This window comes from Pseudophryne corroboree, chromosome 11 (assembly GCF_028390025.1).
Source record: "Pseudophryne corroboree isolate aPseCor3 chromosome 11, aPseCor3.hap2, whole genome shotgun sequence".
NCBI classification, from domain to species: domain Eukaryota; kingdom Metazoa; phylum Chordata; class Amphibia; order Anura; family Myobatrachidae; genus Pseudophryne; species Pseudophryne corroboree.
Window position 1 is genome coordinate 167866146 of NC_086454.1, and position 17675 is coordinate 167883820.

General features: G+C 30.2%; 5 non-coding genes across 5 annotated transcripts; all 5 read left to right on the forward strand.

Moving 5' to 3' along the window:
* The first annotated feature begins 5173 nt into the window (after positions 1-5173).
* On the forward strand, positions 5174-5245 carry TRNAQ-CUG (transfer RNA glutamine (anticodon CUG)). The gene has a single exon. It is a non-coding gene; the product is annotated as a tRNA-Gln (tRNA).
* A 3704-nt stretch (positions 5246-8949) lies between these two features.
* TRNAQ-CUG (transfer RNA glutamine (anticodon CUG)) lies at positions 8950-9021 on the forward strand. Its single transcript has one exon. It is a non-coding gene; the product is annotated as a tRNA-Gln (tRNA).
* Positions 9022-10835: 1814 nt separating this feature from the next.
* TRNAQ-CUG (transfer RNA glutamine (anticodon CUG)) lies at positions 10836-10907 on the forward strand. Its single transcript has one exon. It is a non-coding gene; the product is annotated as a tRNA-Gln (tRNA).
* Positions 10908-14606: 3699 nt separating this feature from the next.
* Positions 14607-14678, forward strand: TRNAQ-CUG (transfer RNA glutamine (anticodon CUG)). The gene has a single exon. It is a non-coding gene; the product is annotated as a tRNA-Gln (tRNA).
* A 1815-nt stretch (positions 14679-16493) lies between these two features.
* TRNAQ-CUG (transfer RNA glutamine (anticodon CUG)) lies at positions 16494-16565 on the forward strand. Its single transcript has one exon. It is a non-coding gene; the product is annotated as a tRNA-Gln (tRNA).
* Positions 16566-17675: the final 1110 nt, after the last annotated feature.

Below are 17675 nucleotides of genomic sequence, written 5' to 3' on the forward strand. Positions count from 1 at the left end.
TTCCTGGTGTATTTGTAACCATTTTGGACTCTGAATCCATGATTTGTATTTACATCTTGGTAGGTCCTATTGTTTTTTTTTAAGTATTATGCAGTTCATATCTCTGAGAAAGAAAATATCTATAAATTGCATAAATTAAGAATCATACACACTGAGAGACAGGTTTATCGGTAATATAATTCCAATAAAATGTAACCTCTAAGAATTTTACACTGTGAGAATTTTTTTTACATGCCACCATATGAATGAGCTTTCATGGTGTACTGTTAACAATTCTGGACTCTGAAACCAATAATCTGTATATACAAATTGGTAGGTCCTAATGGTTTTATTTGTAAATACAATGTAGTACATATCTCTCTGAATGAATATTTCTGTATCTTGTAGAAATTAAGATCTTACACTCTGAGAGAAAGTTTTATATGTGTTATTAGAAGGGAGATTCCATGGTGTTATGGTTAGCACTCTGTATTCTGAATCCAGTAAATTGAGTTCAAATCTCGGTGGGACCAGGTGCATTTTAGTACCTTCAGTTTAAGTCCTTGATTGACAAAAACTTTTCTTTTTTATACATATAATAATTTTTTTTTAAATCACTGATTATTGTAAAAATGTACTAAAATCTAAAAAAAAGGTAGTTATAGAAATGTTTGTAATTATATGAATTTTACTGTGTAATCCAAATAAGCATTTATGTTAATATATGTACAATAACTTCAATAAAATGTGTCTTCTAAGAATCTAACATTTTAGAAAAAAATGTTTAGATGTTCCCTAATGAATGTGGTTTCTTGGTGTATTGGTAACCACTCCACTCTGATCTTTGAATACAGTGATCTGTATTTAAATCTTGGTAGGTCCTATTGGTTTTTTGTAAGTACCATTCAGTTCATATCTCTCTGAGAGTACATTCTTATAAAAATATTTAGATGCTCCCTAATGGATGAGGTTTCATGGTGTATTGGTAAACATTTTGGACTCTGAATCCATGATCTATATTTACATCTTGGTAGGTTCTATTGGTTTTGTTGTAAGTACAATACAGTTAATATCTCTGAGAAAGAAAATATCTATAAATTGCATAAATTAAGAATCTTACACACTGAGAGACAGGTGTATCTGTCATTTAATTCCAATAAAATGTATCCACTAAGAATCTTATACTCTGACAAAAAAAATGTACATGCTACCATATGAATGAGGTTTCATTGTGTACTGTTAACAATTCTGGACTCTGAAACCTATAATCTGTATAAAAATTTGGTAGGTCCTAATGGCTTTTTTTTTGTAAATACAATGTAATATTTATCTCTCTGATTATTATTCCTGTAACTTTTAGAAAATAAGATCTCACACTCTAAGAGAAAGTTGTATATGTGGTGCTAGAAGAGAGGTTCCATGGTGTAATGGTTAGCACTCTGGACTCTGAATCCAGCGATCCGAGTTCAAACTTTGGTAGGACCTGATGTGTTTTAGTACCTTCAGTTTAAGTTCTTGATTGACAGAAAGTCTTCTTTTTCATACATATAATATTTTTTTTAAATCACTGATTTTTGTAAATATGTACTAAAAGCTAAAAATAGGTAGTTATAGAAATGTATGTAATTATATGAATTTTACTATATAACCCAAATAAGCGTTGATGTAAATATATGTACAATAATTGCAATAAAATGTGTCTTCTAAGAATCTAACATTTTAGAAAAAAATGTTTAGCTCTCCCTCATGAATGAGGTTTCTTGGTGTATTGGTAACCACTCTGACCTTTGAATCCAGTGATCTGTTTTTAAATCTTGGTAGGTCCTATTGATTTGTTGTAAGTACCATTCAGTTTATATTTCCCTGAGAGTACATTCTAATAAAAACTGTTTAAATGCTTCCTCATGAATGAGGTTTCCTGGTGTATTTGTAACCATTTTGGACTCTGAATCCATGATTTGTATTTACATCTTGGTAGGTCCTATTGTTTTTTGTAAGTATTATGCAGTTCATATCTCTGAGAAAGAAAATATCTATAAATTGCATAAATTAAGAATCATACACACTGAGAGACAGGTTTATCGGTAATATAATTCCAATAAAATGTAACCTCTAAGAATCTTACACTGTGAGAAAATTTTTTACATGCCACCATATGAATGAGCTTTCATGGTGTACTGTTAACAATTCTGGACTCTGAAACTAATAATCTGTATATACAAATTGGTAGGTCCTAATGGTTTTATTTGTAAATACAATGTTTTGCATATCTCTCTGAATGGATATTTCTGTATCTTGTAGAAATTAAGATCTTACACTCTGAGAGAAAGTTTTATATGTGTTATTAGAAGGGAGATTCCATGGTGTTATGGTTAGCACTCTGTATTCTGAATCCAGTAAATTGAGTTCAAATCTCGGTGGGACCAGGTGCATTTTAGTACCTTCAGTTTAAGTCCTTGATTGACAAAAACTTTTCTTTTTTATACATATAATAAATTTTTTTTAAATCACTGATTATTGTAAAAATGTACTAAAATCTAAAAAAAAGGTAGTTATAGAAATGTTTGTAATTATATGAATTTTACTGTGTAATCCAAATAAGCATTGATGTTAATATATGTACAATAACTTCAATAAAATGTGTCTTCTAAGAATCTAACATTTTAGAAAAAAATGTTTAGATGTTCCCTAATGAATGTGGTTTCTTGGTGTATTGGTAACCACTCCACTCTGATCTTTGAATACAGTGATCTGTATTTAAATCTTGGTAGGTCCTATTGGTTTTTTGTAAGTACCATTCAGTTCATATCTCCCTGAGAGTACATTCTTATAAAAATATTTAGATGCTCCCTAATGGATGAGGTTTCATGGTGTATTGGTAAACATTTTGGACTCTGAATCCATGATCTATATTTACATCTTGGTAGGTTCTATTGGTTTTGTTGTAAGTACAATACAGTTAATATCTCTGAGATAGAAAATATCTATAAATTGCATAAATTAAGAATCTTACACACTGAGAGACAGGTTTATCTGTCATTTAATTCCAATAAAATGTATCCACTAAGAATCTTATACTCTGACAAAAAAATGTACATGCTACCATATGAATGAGGTTTCATTGTGTACTGTTAACAATTCTGGACTCTGAAACCTATAATCTGTATAAAGATTTGGTAGGTCCTACTGGCTTTTTTTGTAAATACAATGTAATACTTATCTCTCTGATTATTATTCCTGTAACTTGTAGAAAATAAGATCTCACACTCTAAGAGAAAGTTGTATATGTGGTGTTAGAAGAGAGGTTCCATGGTGTAATGGTTAGCACTCTGGACTCTGAATCCAGCGATCCGAGTTCAAACTTTGGTAGGACCTGATGTGTTTTAGTACCTTCAGTTTAAGTTCTTGATTGACAGAAAGTCTTCTTTTTCATACATATAATAATTTTTTTAAATCACTGATTTTTGTAAATATGTACTAAAAGCTAAAAATAGGTAGTTATAGAAATGTATGTAATTATATGAATTTTACTATATAACCCAAATAAGCGTTGATGTAAATATATGTACAATAATTGCAATAAAATGTGTCTTCTAAGAATCTAACATTTTAGAAAAAAATGTTTAGCTCTCCCTCATGAATGAGGTTTCTTGGTGTATTGGTAACCACTCTGACCTTTGAATCCAGTGATCTGTTTTTAAATCTTGGTAGGTCCTATTGATTTGTTGTAAGTACCGTTCAGTTTATATTTCCCTGAGAGTACATTCTAATAAAAACTGTTTAAATGCTTCCTCATGAATGAGGTTTCCTGGTGTATTTGTAACCATTTTGGACTCTGAATCCATGATTTGTATTTACATCTTGGTAGGTCCTATTGTTTTTTTGTAAGTATTATGCAGTTCATATCTCTGAGAAAGAAAATATCTATAAATTGCATAAATTAAGAATCATACACACTGAGAGACAGGTTTATCGGTAATATAATTCCAATAAAATGTAACCTCTAAGAATCTTACACTGTGAGAACATTTTTTTTACATGCCACCATATGAATGAGCTTTCATGGTGTACTGTTATTAATTCTGGACTCTGAAACCAATAATCTGTATATACAAATTGGTAGGTCCTAATGGTTTTATTTGTAAATACAATGTTTTGCATATCTCTCTGAATGGATATTTCTGTATCTTGTAGAAATTAAGATCTTACACTCTGAGAGAAAGTTTTATATGTGTTATTAGAAGGGAGATTCCATGGTGTTATGGTTAGCACTCTGTATTCTGAATCCAGTAAATTGAGTTCAAATCTCGGTGGGACCGGGTGCATTTTAGTACCTTCAGTTTAAGTCCTTGATTGACAAAAACTTTTCTTTTTTATACATATAATAATTTTTTTTAAAATCACTGATTATTGTAAAAATGTACTAAAATCTAAAAAAAGGTAGTTATAGAAATGTTTGTAATTATATGAATTTTACTGTGTAATCCAAATAAGCATTGATGTTAATATATGTACAATAACTTCAATAAAATGTGTCTTCTAAGAATCTAACATTTTAGAAAAAAATGTTTAGATGTTCCCTAATGAATGTGGTTTCTTGGTGTATTGGTAACCACTCCACTCTGATCTTTGAATACAGTGATCTGTATTTAAATCTTGGTAGGTCCTATTGGTTTTTTGTAAGTACCATTCAGTTCATATCTCTCTGAGAGTACATTCTTATAAAAATATTTAGATGCTCCCTAATGGATGAGGTTTCATGGTGTATTGGTAAACATTTTGGACTCTGAATCCATGATCTATATTTACATCTTGGTAGGTCCTATTGGTTTTGTTGTAAGTACAATACCGTTAATATCTCTGAGATAGAAAATATCTATAAATTGCATAAATTAAGAATCTTACACACTGAGAGACAGGTTTATCTGTCATTTAATTCCAATAAAATGTATCCACTAAGAATCTTATACTCTGACAAAAAAATGTACATGCTACCATATGAATGAGGTTTCATTGTGTACTGTTAACAATTCTGGACTCTGAAACCTATAATCTGTATAAAAATTTGGTAGGTCCTAATGGCTTTTTTGTAAATACAATGTAATACTTATCTCTCTGATTATTATTCCTGTAACTTGTAGAAAATAAGATCTCACACTCTAAGAGAAAGTTGTATATGTGGTGTTAGAAGAGAGGTTCCATGGTGTAATGGTTAGCACTCTGGACTCTGAATCCAGCGATCCGAGTTCAAATTTTGGTGGGACCTGATGTGTTTTAGTACCTTCAGTTTAAGTTCTTGATTGACAGAAAGTCTTCTTTTTCATACATAGAATCATTTTTTTAAATCACTGATTTTTGTAAATATGTACTAAAAGCTAAAAATAGGTAGTTATAGAAATGTATGTAATTATATGAATTTTACTATATAACCCAAATAAGCGTTGATGTAAATATATGTACAATAATTGCAATAAAATGTGTCTTCTAAGAATCTAACATTTTAGAAAAAATGTTTAGCTCTCCCTCATGAATGAGGTTTCTTGGTGTATTGGTAACCACTCTGATCTTTGAATCCAGTGATCTGTATTTAAATCTTGGTAGGTCCTATTGATTTTTTGTAAGTACCGTTCAGTTTATATTTCCCTGAGAGTACATTCTAATAAAAACTGTTTAAATGCTTCCTCATGAATGAGGTTTCCTGGTGTATTTGTAACCATTTTGGACTCTGAATCCATGATTTGTATTTACATCTTGGTAGGTCCTATTGTTTTTTTGTAAGTATTATGCAGTTCATATCTCTGAGAAAGAAAATATCTATAAATTGCATAAATTAAGAATCATACACACTGAGAGACAGGTTTATCGGTAATATAATTCCAATAAAATGTAACCTCTAAGAATCTTACACTGTGAGAAAAATTTTTACTTGCCACCATATGAATGAGCTTTCATGGTGTACTGTTAACAATTCTGGACTCTGAAACTAATAATCTGTAAATACAAATTGGTAGGTCCTAATGGTTTTATTTGTAAATACAATGTTTTAAATATCTCTCTGAATGAATATTTCTGTATCTTGTAGAAATTAAGATCTTACACTCTGAGAGAAAGTTTTATATGTGTTATTAGAAGGGAGATTCCATGGTGTTATGGTTAGCACTCTGTACTCTGAATCCAGTAAATTGAGTTCAAGTCTCGGTGGGACCAGGTGCATTTTAGTACCTTCAGTTTAAGTCCTTGATTGACAAAAACATTTCTTTTTTATACATATAATACATTTTTTAAATCACTGATTATTGTAAATATGTACTAAAATCTAAAAAAAGCTAGTTATAGAAATGTTTGTAATTATATGAATTTTACTGTGTAATCCAAATAAGCATTGATGTTATTATATGTACAATAACTTCAATAAAATGTGTCATCTAAGAATCTAACATTTTAGAAAAAAATGTTTAGATGTTCCCTAATGAATGTGGTTTCTTGGTGTATTGGTTACCACTCCACTCTAATCTTTGAATACAGTGATCTGTATTTAAATCTTGGTAGGTCCTATTGGTTTTTTGTAAGTACCATTCAGTTCATATCTCTCTGAGAGTACATTCTTATAAAAATATTTAGATGCTCCCTAATGGATGAGGTTTCATGGTGTATTGGTAAACATTTTGGACTCTGAATCCATGATCTATATTTACATCTTGGTAGGTTCTTTTGGTTTTGTTGTAAGTACAATACCATTAATATCTCTGAGATAGAAAATATCTATAAATTGCATAAATTAAGAATCTTACACACTGAGAGACAGGTATATCTGTCATTTAATTCCAATAAAATGTATCCACTAAGAATCTTATACTCTGACAAAAAAATGTACATGCTACCATATGAATGAGGTTTCATTGTGTACTGTTAACAATTCTGGACTCTGAAACCTATAATCTGTATAAAAATTTGGTAGGTCCTAATGGCTTTTTTTGCAAATACAATGTAACACTTATCTCTCTGATTATTATTCCTGTAACTTGTAGAAAATAAGATCTCACACTCTAAGAGAAAGTTTTATATGTGGTGTTAGAAGAGAGGTTCCATGGTGTAATGGTTAGCACTCTGGACTCTGAATCCAGCGATCCGAGTTCAAACTTTGGTAGGACCTGATGTGTTTTAGTACCTTCAGTTTAAGTTCTTGATTGACAGAAAGTCTTCTTTTTCATACATATAATAATTTTTTTAAATCACTGATTTTTTTAAATATCTACTAAAAGCTAAAAATAGGTAGTTATAAAATGTATGTAATTATATGAATTTTACTATATAACCCAAATAAGTTGTTGATGTAAATATATGTACAATAATTGCATAAAAAGTGTCTTCTAAGAATCTAACATTTAAGAAAAAAATGTTTAGCTCTCCCTCGTGAATGAGGTTTCTTGGTGTATTGGTAACCACTCTGATCTTTGAATCCAGTGATCTGTATTTAAATCTTGGTAGGTCCTATTGGTTTTTTGTAAGTACCGTTCAGTTTATATTTCTCTGAGAGTACATTCTAATAAAAACTGTTTAAATGCTTCCTCATGAATGAGGTTTCCTGGTGTATTTGTAACCATTATGGACTCTGAATCCATGATTTGTATTTACATCTTGGTAGGTCTTATTGTTTTTTTGTAAGTATTATGCAGTTCATATCTCTGAGAAAGAAAATATCTATAAATTGCATAAATTAAGAATCATACACACTGAGAGACAGGTTTATCGGTAATATAATTCCAATAAAATGTAACCTCTAAGAATCTTACACTGTGAGAAAATTTTTTACATGCCACCATATGAATGAGCTTTCATGGTGTACTGTTAACAATTCTGGACTCTGAAACTAATAATCTGTATATACAAATTGGTAGGTCCTAATGGTTTTATTTGTAAATACAATGTTTTACATATCTCTCTGAATGGATATTTCTGTATCTTGTAGAAATTAAGATCTTACACTCTGAGAGAAAGTTTTATATGTGTTATTAGAAGGGAGATTCCATGGTGTTATGGTTAGCACTCTGTATTCTGAATCCAGTAAATTGAGTTCAAATCTCGGTGGGACCAGGTGCATTTTAGTACCTTCAGTTTAAGTCCTTGATTGACAAAAACTTTTCTTTTTTATACATATAATAATTTTTTTTTAAATCACTGATTATTGTAAAAATGTACTAAAATCTAAAAAAAAGGTAGTTATAGAAATGTTTGTAATTATATGAATTTTACTGTGTAATCCAAATAAGCATTGATGTTAATATATGTACAATAACTTCAATAAAATGTGTCTTCTAAGAATCTAACATTTTAGAAAAAAATGTTTAGATGTTCCCTAATGAATGTGGTTTCTTGGTGTATTGGTAACCACTCCACTCTGATCTTTGAATACAGTGATCTGTATTTAAATCTTGGTAGGTCCTATTGGTTTTTTGTAAGTACCATTCAGTTCATATCTCTCTGAGAGTACATTCTTATAAAAATATTTAGATGCTCCCTAATGGATGAGGTTTCATGGTGTATTGGTAAACATTTTGGACTCTGAATCCATGATCTATATTTACATCTTGGTAGGTTCTTTTGGTTTTGTTGTAAGTACAATACCATTAATATCTCTGAGATAGAAAATATCTATAAATTGCATAAATTAAGAATCTTACACACTGAGAGACAGGTTTATCTGTCATTTAATTCCAATAAAATTTATCCACTAAGAATCTTATACTCTGACAAAAAAATGTACATGCTACCATATGAATGAGGTTTCATTGTGTACTCTTAACAATTCTGGACTCTGAAACCTATAATCTGTATAAAAATTTGGTAGGTCCTAATGGCTTTTTTGTAAATACAATGTAATACTTATCTCTCTGATTATTATTCCTGTAACTTGTAGAAAATAAGATCTCACACTCTAAGAGAAAGTTGTATATGTGGTGTGAGAAGAGAGGTTCCATGGTGTAATGGTTAGCACTCTGGACTCTGAATCCAGCGATCCGAGTTCAAATTTTGGTGGGACCTGATGTGTTTTAGTACCTTCAGTTTAAGTTCTTGATTGACAGAAAGTCTTCTTTTTCATACATATAATCATTTTTTTAAATCACTGATTTTTGTAAATATGTACTAAAAGCTAAAAATAGGTAGTTATAAAATGTATGCAATTATATGAATTTTACTATATAACCCAAATAAGTTGTTGATGTAAATATATGTACAATAGTTGCATAAAAAGTGTCTTCTAAGAATCTAACATTTTAGAAAAAAATGTTTAGCTCTCCCTCGTGAATGAGGTTTCTTGGTGTATTGGTAACCACTCTGATCTTTGAATCCAGTGATCTGTATTTAAATCTTGGTAGGTCCTATTGGTTTTTTGTAAGTACCGTTCAGTTTATATTTCTCTGAGAGTACATTCTAATAAAAACTGTTTAAATGCTTTCTCATGAATGAGGTTTCCTGGTGTATTTGTAACCATTATGGACTCTGAATCCATGATTTGTATTTACATCTTGGTAGGTCTTATTGTTTTTTTGTAAGTATTATGCAGTTCATATCTCTGAGAAAGAAAATATCTATAAATTGCATAAATTAAGAATCATACACACTGAGAGACAGGTTTATCGGTAATATAATTCCAATAAAATGTAACCTCTAAGAATCTTACACTGTGAGAAAAAATTTTACATGCCACCATATGAATGAGCTTTCATGGTGTACTGTTAACAATTCTGGACTCTGAAACTAATAATCTGTATATACAAATTGGTAGGTCCTAATGGTTTTATTTGTAAATACAATGTTTTACATATCTCTCTGAATGGATATTTCTGTATCTTGTAGAAATTAAGATCTTACACTCTGAGAGAAAGTTTTATATGTGTTATTAGAAGGGAGATTCCATGGTGTTATGGTTAGCACTCTGTACTCTGAATCCAGTAAATTGAGTTCAAATCTCGGTGGGGCCAGGTGCATTTTAGTACCTTCAGTTTAAGTCCTTGATTGACAAAAACTTTTCTTTTTTATACATATAACACATTTTTTTTAAATCACTGATTATTGTAAAAATGTACTAAAATCTAAAAAAGGTAGTTATAGAAATGTTTGTAATTATATGAATTTTACTGTGTAATCCAAATAAGCATTGATGTTAATATATGTACAATAACTTCAATAAAATGTGTCTTCTAAGAATCTATCATTTTAGAAAAAATGTTTAGATGTTCCCTAATGAATGTGGTTTCTTGGTGTATTGGTAACCACTCCACTCTGATCTTTGAATACAGTGATCTGTATTTAAATCTTGGTAGGTCCTATTGGTTTTTTGTAAGTACCATTCAGTTCATATCTCTCTGAGAGTACATTCTTATAAAAATATTTAGATGCTCCCTAATGGATGAGGTTTCATGGTGTATTGGTAAACATTTTGGACTCTGAATCCATGATCTATATTTACATCTTGGTAGGTTCTATTGATTTTGCTGTAAGTACAATACAGTTAATATCTCTGAGAAAGAAAATATCTATAAATTGCATAAATTAAGAATCTTACACACTGAGAGACAGGTTTATCTGTCATTTAATTCCAATAAAATGTATCCACTAAGAATCTTATACTCTGACAAAAAATGTACATGCTACCATATGAATGAGGTTTCATTGTGTACTGTTAACAATTCTGGACTCTGAAACCTATAATCTGTATAAAAATTTGGTAGGTCCTAATGGCTTTTTTTGTAAATACAATGTAATACTTATCTCTCTGATTATTATTCCTGTAACTACTAGAAAATAAGATTTCACACTCTAAGAGAAAGTTGTATATGTGATGTTAGAAGAGAGGTTCCATGGTGTACTGGTTAGCACTCTGGACTCTGAATCCAGCGATCTGAGTTCAAATCTCGGTGGGACCTGATGTGTTTTAGTACCTTCAGTTTTAGTTCTTGATTGACAGAAAGTCTTCTTTTTCATACATAGAATCATTTTTTTAAATCACTGATTTTTGTAAATATGTACGAAAAGCTAAAAAAGGTAGTTATAGAAATGTATGTAATTATATGAATTTTACTATATTACCCAAATAAGCGTTGATGTAAATATATGTACAATAATTGCAATAAAATGTGTCTTCTAAGAATCTAACATTTTAGAAAAAAATGTTTAGCTCTCCCTCGTGAATGAGGTTTCTTGGTGTATTGGTAACCACTCTGATCTTTGAATCCAGTGATCTGTATTTAAATCTTGGTAGGTCCTATTGGTTTTTTGTAAGTACCGTTCAGTTTATATTTCCCTGAGAGTACATTCTAATAAAAACTGTTTAAATGCTTCCTCATGAATGAGGTTTCCTGGTGTATTTGTAACCATTTTGGACTCTGAATCCATGATTTGTATTTACATCTTGGTAGTTCCTATTGTTTTTTTGTAAGTATTATGCAGTTCATATCTCTGAGAAAGAAAATATCTTTAAATTGCATAAATTAAGAATCATACACACTGAGAGACAGGTTTATCTGTAATATAATTCCAATAAAATGTAACCTCTAAGAATCTTACACTGTGAGAAATTTTTTTACATGCCACCATATGAATGAGCTTTCATGGTGTACTGTTAACAATTCTGGACTCTGAAACCAATAATCTGTATATACAAATTGGTAGGTCCTAATGGTTTTATTTGTAAATACAATGTAGTACATATCTCTCTGAATGAATATTTCTGTATCTTGTAGAAATTAAGATCGTACACTCTGAGAGAAAGTTTTATATGTGTTATTAGAAGGGAGATTCCATGGTGTTATGGTTAGCACTCTGTACTCAGAATCCAGTAAATTGAGTTCAAATCTCGGTGGGGCCAGGTGCATTTTAGTACCTTCAGTTTAAGTCATTGATTGACAAAAACTTTTCTTTTTTATACATATAACACATTTTTTTAAAATCACTGATTATTGTAAAAATTTACTAAAATCTAAAAAAGGTAGTTATAGAAATGTTTGTAATTATATGAATTTTACTGTGTAATCCAAATAAGCATTGATGTTAATATATGTACAATAACTTCAATAAAATGTGTCTTCTAAGAATCTAACATTTTAGAAAAAAATGTTTAGATGTTCCCTAATGAATGTGGTTTCTTGGTGTATTGGTAACCACTCCACTCTGATCTTTGAATACAGTGATCTGTATTTAAATCTTGGTAGGTCCTATTGGTTTTTTGTAAGTACCATTCAGTTCATATCTCTCTGAGAGTACATTCTTATAAAAATATTTAGATGCTCCCTAATGGATGAGGTTTCATGGTGTATTGGTTAACATTTTGGACTCTGAATCCATGATCTATATTTACATCTTGGTAGGTTCTATTGGTTTTGTTGTAAGTACAATACAGTTAATATCTCTGAGAAAGAAAATATCTATAAATTGCATAAATTAAGAATCTTACACACTGAGAGACAGGTTTATCTGTCATTTAATTCCAATAAAATGTATCCACTAAGAATCTTATACTCTCACAAAAAATGTACATGCTACCATATGAATGAGGTTTCATTGTGTACTGTTAACAATTCTGGACTCTGAAACCTATAATCTGTATAAAATGTGGTAGGTCCTAATGGCTTTTTTGTAAATACAATGTAATACTTATCTCTCTGATTATTATTCCTGTAACTTGTAGAAAATAAGATCTCACACTCTAAGAGAAAGTTGTATATGTGGTGTTAGAAGAGAGGTTCCATGGTGTAATGGTTAGCACTCTGGACTCTGAATCCAGCTATCCGAGTTCAAATTTTGGTGGGACCTGATGTGTTTTAGTACCTTCAGTTTAAGTTCTTGATTGACAGAAAGTCTTCTTTTTCATATATATAATCATTTTTTTAAATCACTGATTTTTGTAAATATGTACTAAAAGCTAAAAATAGGTAGTTATAAAATGTATGTAATTATATGAATTTTACTATATAACCCAAATAAGTTGTTGATGTAAATATATGTACAATAATTGCATAAAAAGTGTCTTCTAAGAATCTAACATTTTAGAAAAAAATGTTTAGCTCTCCCTCGTGAATGAGGTTTCTTGGTGTATTGGTAACCACTCTGATCTTTGAATCCAGTGATCTGTATTTAAATCTTGGTAGGTCCTATTGGTTTTTTGTAAGTACCGTTCAGTTTATATTTCTCTGAGAGTACATTCTAATAAAAACTGTTTAAATGCTTCCTCATGAATGAGGTTTCCTGGTGTATTTGTAACCATTTTGGACTCTGAATCCATGATTTGTATTTACATCTTGGTAGGTCTTATTGTTTTTTTGTAAGTATTATGCAGTTCATATCTCTGAGAAAGAAAATATCTATAAATTGCATAAATTAAGAATCATACACACTGAGAGACAGGTTTATCGGTAATATAATTCCAATAAAATGTAACCTCTAAGAATCTTACGCTGTGAGAAAATTTTTTACATGCCACCATATGAATGAGCTTTCATGGTGTACTGTTAACAATTCTGGACTCTGAAACTAATAATCTGTATATACAAATTGGTAGGTCCTAATGGTTTTATTTGTAAATACAATGTTTTACATATCTCTCTGAATGGATATTTCTGTATCTTGTAGAAATTAAGATCTTACACTCTGAGAGAAAGTTTTATATGTGTTATTAGAAGGGAGATTCCATGGTGTTATGGTTAGCACTCTGTACTCTGAATCCAGTAAATTGAGTTCAAATCTCGGTGGGGCCAGGTGCATTTTAGTACCTTCAGTTTAAGTCCTTGATAGACAAAAACTTTTCTTTTTTATACATATAACACATTTTTTTTAAATCACTGATTATTGTAAAAATGTACTAAAATCTAAAAAAGGTAGTTATAGAAATGTTTGTAATTATATGAATTTTACTGTGTAATCCAAATAAGCATTGATGTTAATATATGTACAATAACTTCAATAAAATGTGTCTTCTAAGAATCTAACATTTTAGAAAAAATGTTTAGATGTTCCCTAATGAATGTGGTTTCTTGGTGTATTGGTAACCACTCCACTCTGATCTTTGAATACAGTGATCTGTATTTAAATCTTGGTAGGTCCTATTGGTTTTTTGTAAGTACCATTCAGTTCATATCTCTCTGAGAGTACATTCTTATAAAAATATTTAGATGCTCCCTAATGGATGAGGTTTCATGGTGTATTGGTAAACATTTTGGACTCTGAATCCATGATCTATATTTACATCTTGGTAGGTTCTATTGATTTTGTTGTAAGTACAATACAGTTAATATCTCTGAGAAAGAAAATATCTATAAATTGCATAAATTAAGAATCTTACACACTGAGAGACAGGTTTATCTGTCATTTAATTCCAATAAAATGTATCCACTAAGAATCTTATACTCTGACAAAAAATGTACATGCTACCATATGAATGAGGTTTCATTGTGTACTGTTAACAATTCTGGACTCCGAAACCTATAATCTGTATAAAAATTTGGTAGGTCCTATTGGCTTTTTTTGTAAATACAATGTAATACTTATCTCTCTGATTATTATTCCTGTAACTACTAGAAAATAAGATTTCACACTCTAAGAGAAAGTTGTATATGTGATGTCAGAAGAGAGGTTCCATGGTGTAATGGTTAGCACTCTGGACTCTGAATCCAGCGATCTGAGTTCAAATCTTGGTGGGACCTGATGTGTTTTAGTACCTTCAGTTTTAGTTCTTGATTGACAGAAAGTCTTCTTTTTCATACATAGAATCATTTTTTTAAATCACTGATTTTTGTAAATATGTACGAAAAGCTAAAAAAGGTAGTTATAGAAATGTATGTAATTATATGAATTTTACTATATTACCCAAATAAGCGTTGATGTAAATATATGTACAATAATTGCAATAAAATGTGTCTTCTAAGAATCTAACATTTTAGAAAAAAATGTTTAGCTCTCCCTCGTGAATGAGGTTTCTTGGTGTATTGGTAACTACTCTGATCTTTGAATCCAGTGATCTGTATTTAAATCTTGGTAGGTCCTATTGGTTTTTTGTAAGTACCGTTCAGTTTATATTTCCCTGAGAGTACATTCTAATAAAAACTGTTTAAATGCTTCCTCATGAATGAGGTTTCCTGGTGTATTTGTAACCATTTTGGACTCTGAATCCATGATTTGTATTTACATCTTGGTAGGTCCTATTGTTTTTTTTGTAAGTATTATGCAGTTCATATCTCTGAGAAAGAAAATATCTATAAATTGCATAAATTAAGAATCATACACACTGAGAGACAGGTTTATCTGTAATATAATTCCAATAAAATGTAACCTCTAAGAATCTTACACTGTGAGAAAATTTTTTACATGCCACCATATGAATGAGCTTTCATGGTGTACTGTTAACAATTCTGGACTCTGAAACTAATAATCTGTATATACAAATTGGTAGGTCCTAATGGTTTTATTTGTAAATACAATGTTTTACATATCTCTCTGAATGGATATTTCTGTATCTTGTAGAAATTAAGATCTTACACTCTGAGAGAAAGTTTTATATGTGTTATTAGAAGGGAGATTCCATGGTGTTATGGTTAGCACTCTGTACTCTGAATCCAGTAAATTGAGTTCAAATCTCGGTGGGGCCAGGTGCATTTTAGTACCTTCAGTTTAAGTCCTTGATTGACAAAAACTTTTCTTTTTTATACATATAACACATTTTTTTTAAATCACTGATTATTGTAAAAATGTACTAAAATCTAAAAAAGGTAGTTATAGAAATGTTTGTAATTATATGAATTTTACTGTGTAATCCAAATAAGCATTGATGTTAATATATGTACAATAACTTCAATAAAATGTATCTTCTAAGAATCTAACATTTTAGAAAAAATGTTTAGATGTTCCCTAATGAAAGTGGTTTCTTGGTGTATTGGTAACCACTCCACTCTGATCTTTGAATACAGTGATCTGTATTTAAATCTTGGTAGGTCCTATTGGTTTTTTGTAAGTACCGTTCAGTTTATATTTCCCTGAGAGTACATTCTAATAAAAACTGTTTAAATGCTTCCTCATGAATGAGGTTTCCTGGTGTATTTGTAACCATTTTGTACTCTGAATCCATGATTTGTATTTACATCTTGGTAGGTCCTATTGTTTTTTTGTAAGTATTATGCAGTTCATATCTCTGAGAAAGAAAATATCTATAAATTGCATAAATTAAGAATCATACACACTGAGAGACAGGTTTATCGGTAATATAATTCCAATAAAATGTAACCTCTAAGAATCTTACACTGTGAGAATTTTTTTTACATGCCACCGTATGAATGAGCTTTCATGGTGTACTGTTAACAATTCTGGACTCTGAAACCTATAATCTGTATAAAATGTGGTAGGTCCTAATGGCTTTTTTTGTAAATACAATGTAATACTTATCTCTCTGATTATTATTCCTGTAACTTGTAGAAAATAAGATCTCACACTCTAAGAGAAAGTTGTATATGTGATGTCAGAAGAGAGGTTTCATGGTGTAATGGTTAGCACTCTGGACTCTGAATCCAGCAATCTGAGTTCAAATCTCGGTGGGACCTGATGTGTTTTAGTACCTTCAGTTTAAGTTCTTGATTGACAGAAAGTCTTCTTTTTCATACATAGAATCATTTTTTTAAATCACTGATTTTTGTAAATATGTACGAAAAGCTAAAAAAGGTAGTTATAGAAATGTATGTAATTATATGAATTTTACTATATTACCCAAATAAGCGTTGATGTAAATATATGTACAATAATTGCAATAAAATGTGTCTTCTAAGAATCTAACATTTTAGAAAAAAATGTTTAGCTCTCCCTCGTGAATGAGGTTTCTTGGTGTATTGGTAACCACTCCACTCTGATCTTTGAATACAGTGATCTGTATTTAAATCTTGGTAGGTCCTATTGGTTTTTTGTAAGTACCGTTCAGTTTATATTTCCCTGAGAGTACATTCTAATAAAAACTGTTTAAATGCTTCCTCATGAATGAGGTTTCCTGGTGTATTTGTAACCATTTTGGACTCTGAATCCATGATTTGTATTTACATCTTGGTAGGTCCTATTGTTTTTTTGTAAGTATTATGCAGTTCATATCTCTGAGAAAGAAAATATCTATAAATTGCATAAATTAAGAATCATACACACTGAGAGACAGGTTTATCGGTAATATAATTCCAATAAAATGTAACCTCTAAGAATCTTACACTGTGAGAATTTTTTTTACATGCCACCGTATGAATGAGCTTTCATGGTGTACTGTTAACAATTCTGGACTCTGAAACTAATAATCTGTATATACAAATTGGTAGGTCCTAATGGTTTTATTTGTAAATACAATGTAGTACATATCTCTCTGAATGAATATTTCTGTATCTTGTAGAAATTAAGATCTTACACTCTGAGAGAAAGTTTTATATGTGTTATTAGAAGGGAGAATCCATGGTGTTATGGTTAGCACTCTGTACTCTGAATCCAGTAAATTGAGTTCAAATCTCGGTGGGACCAGGTGCATTTTAGTACCTTCAGTTAAATCCTTGATTGACAAAAACTTTTCTTTTTTATACATATAAAACATTTTTTAAATCACTGATTATTGTAAATATGTACTAAAATCTAAAAAAAGGTAGTTATAGAAATGTTTGTAATTATATGAATTTTACTGTGTAATC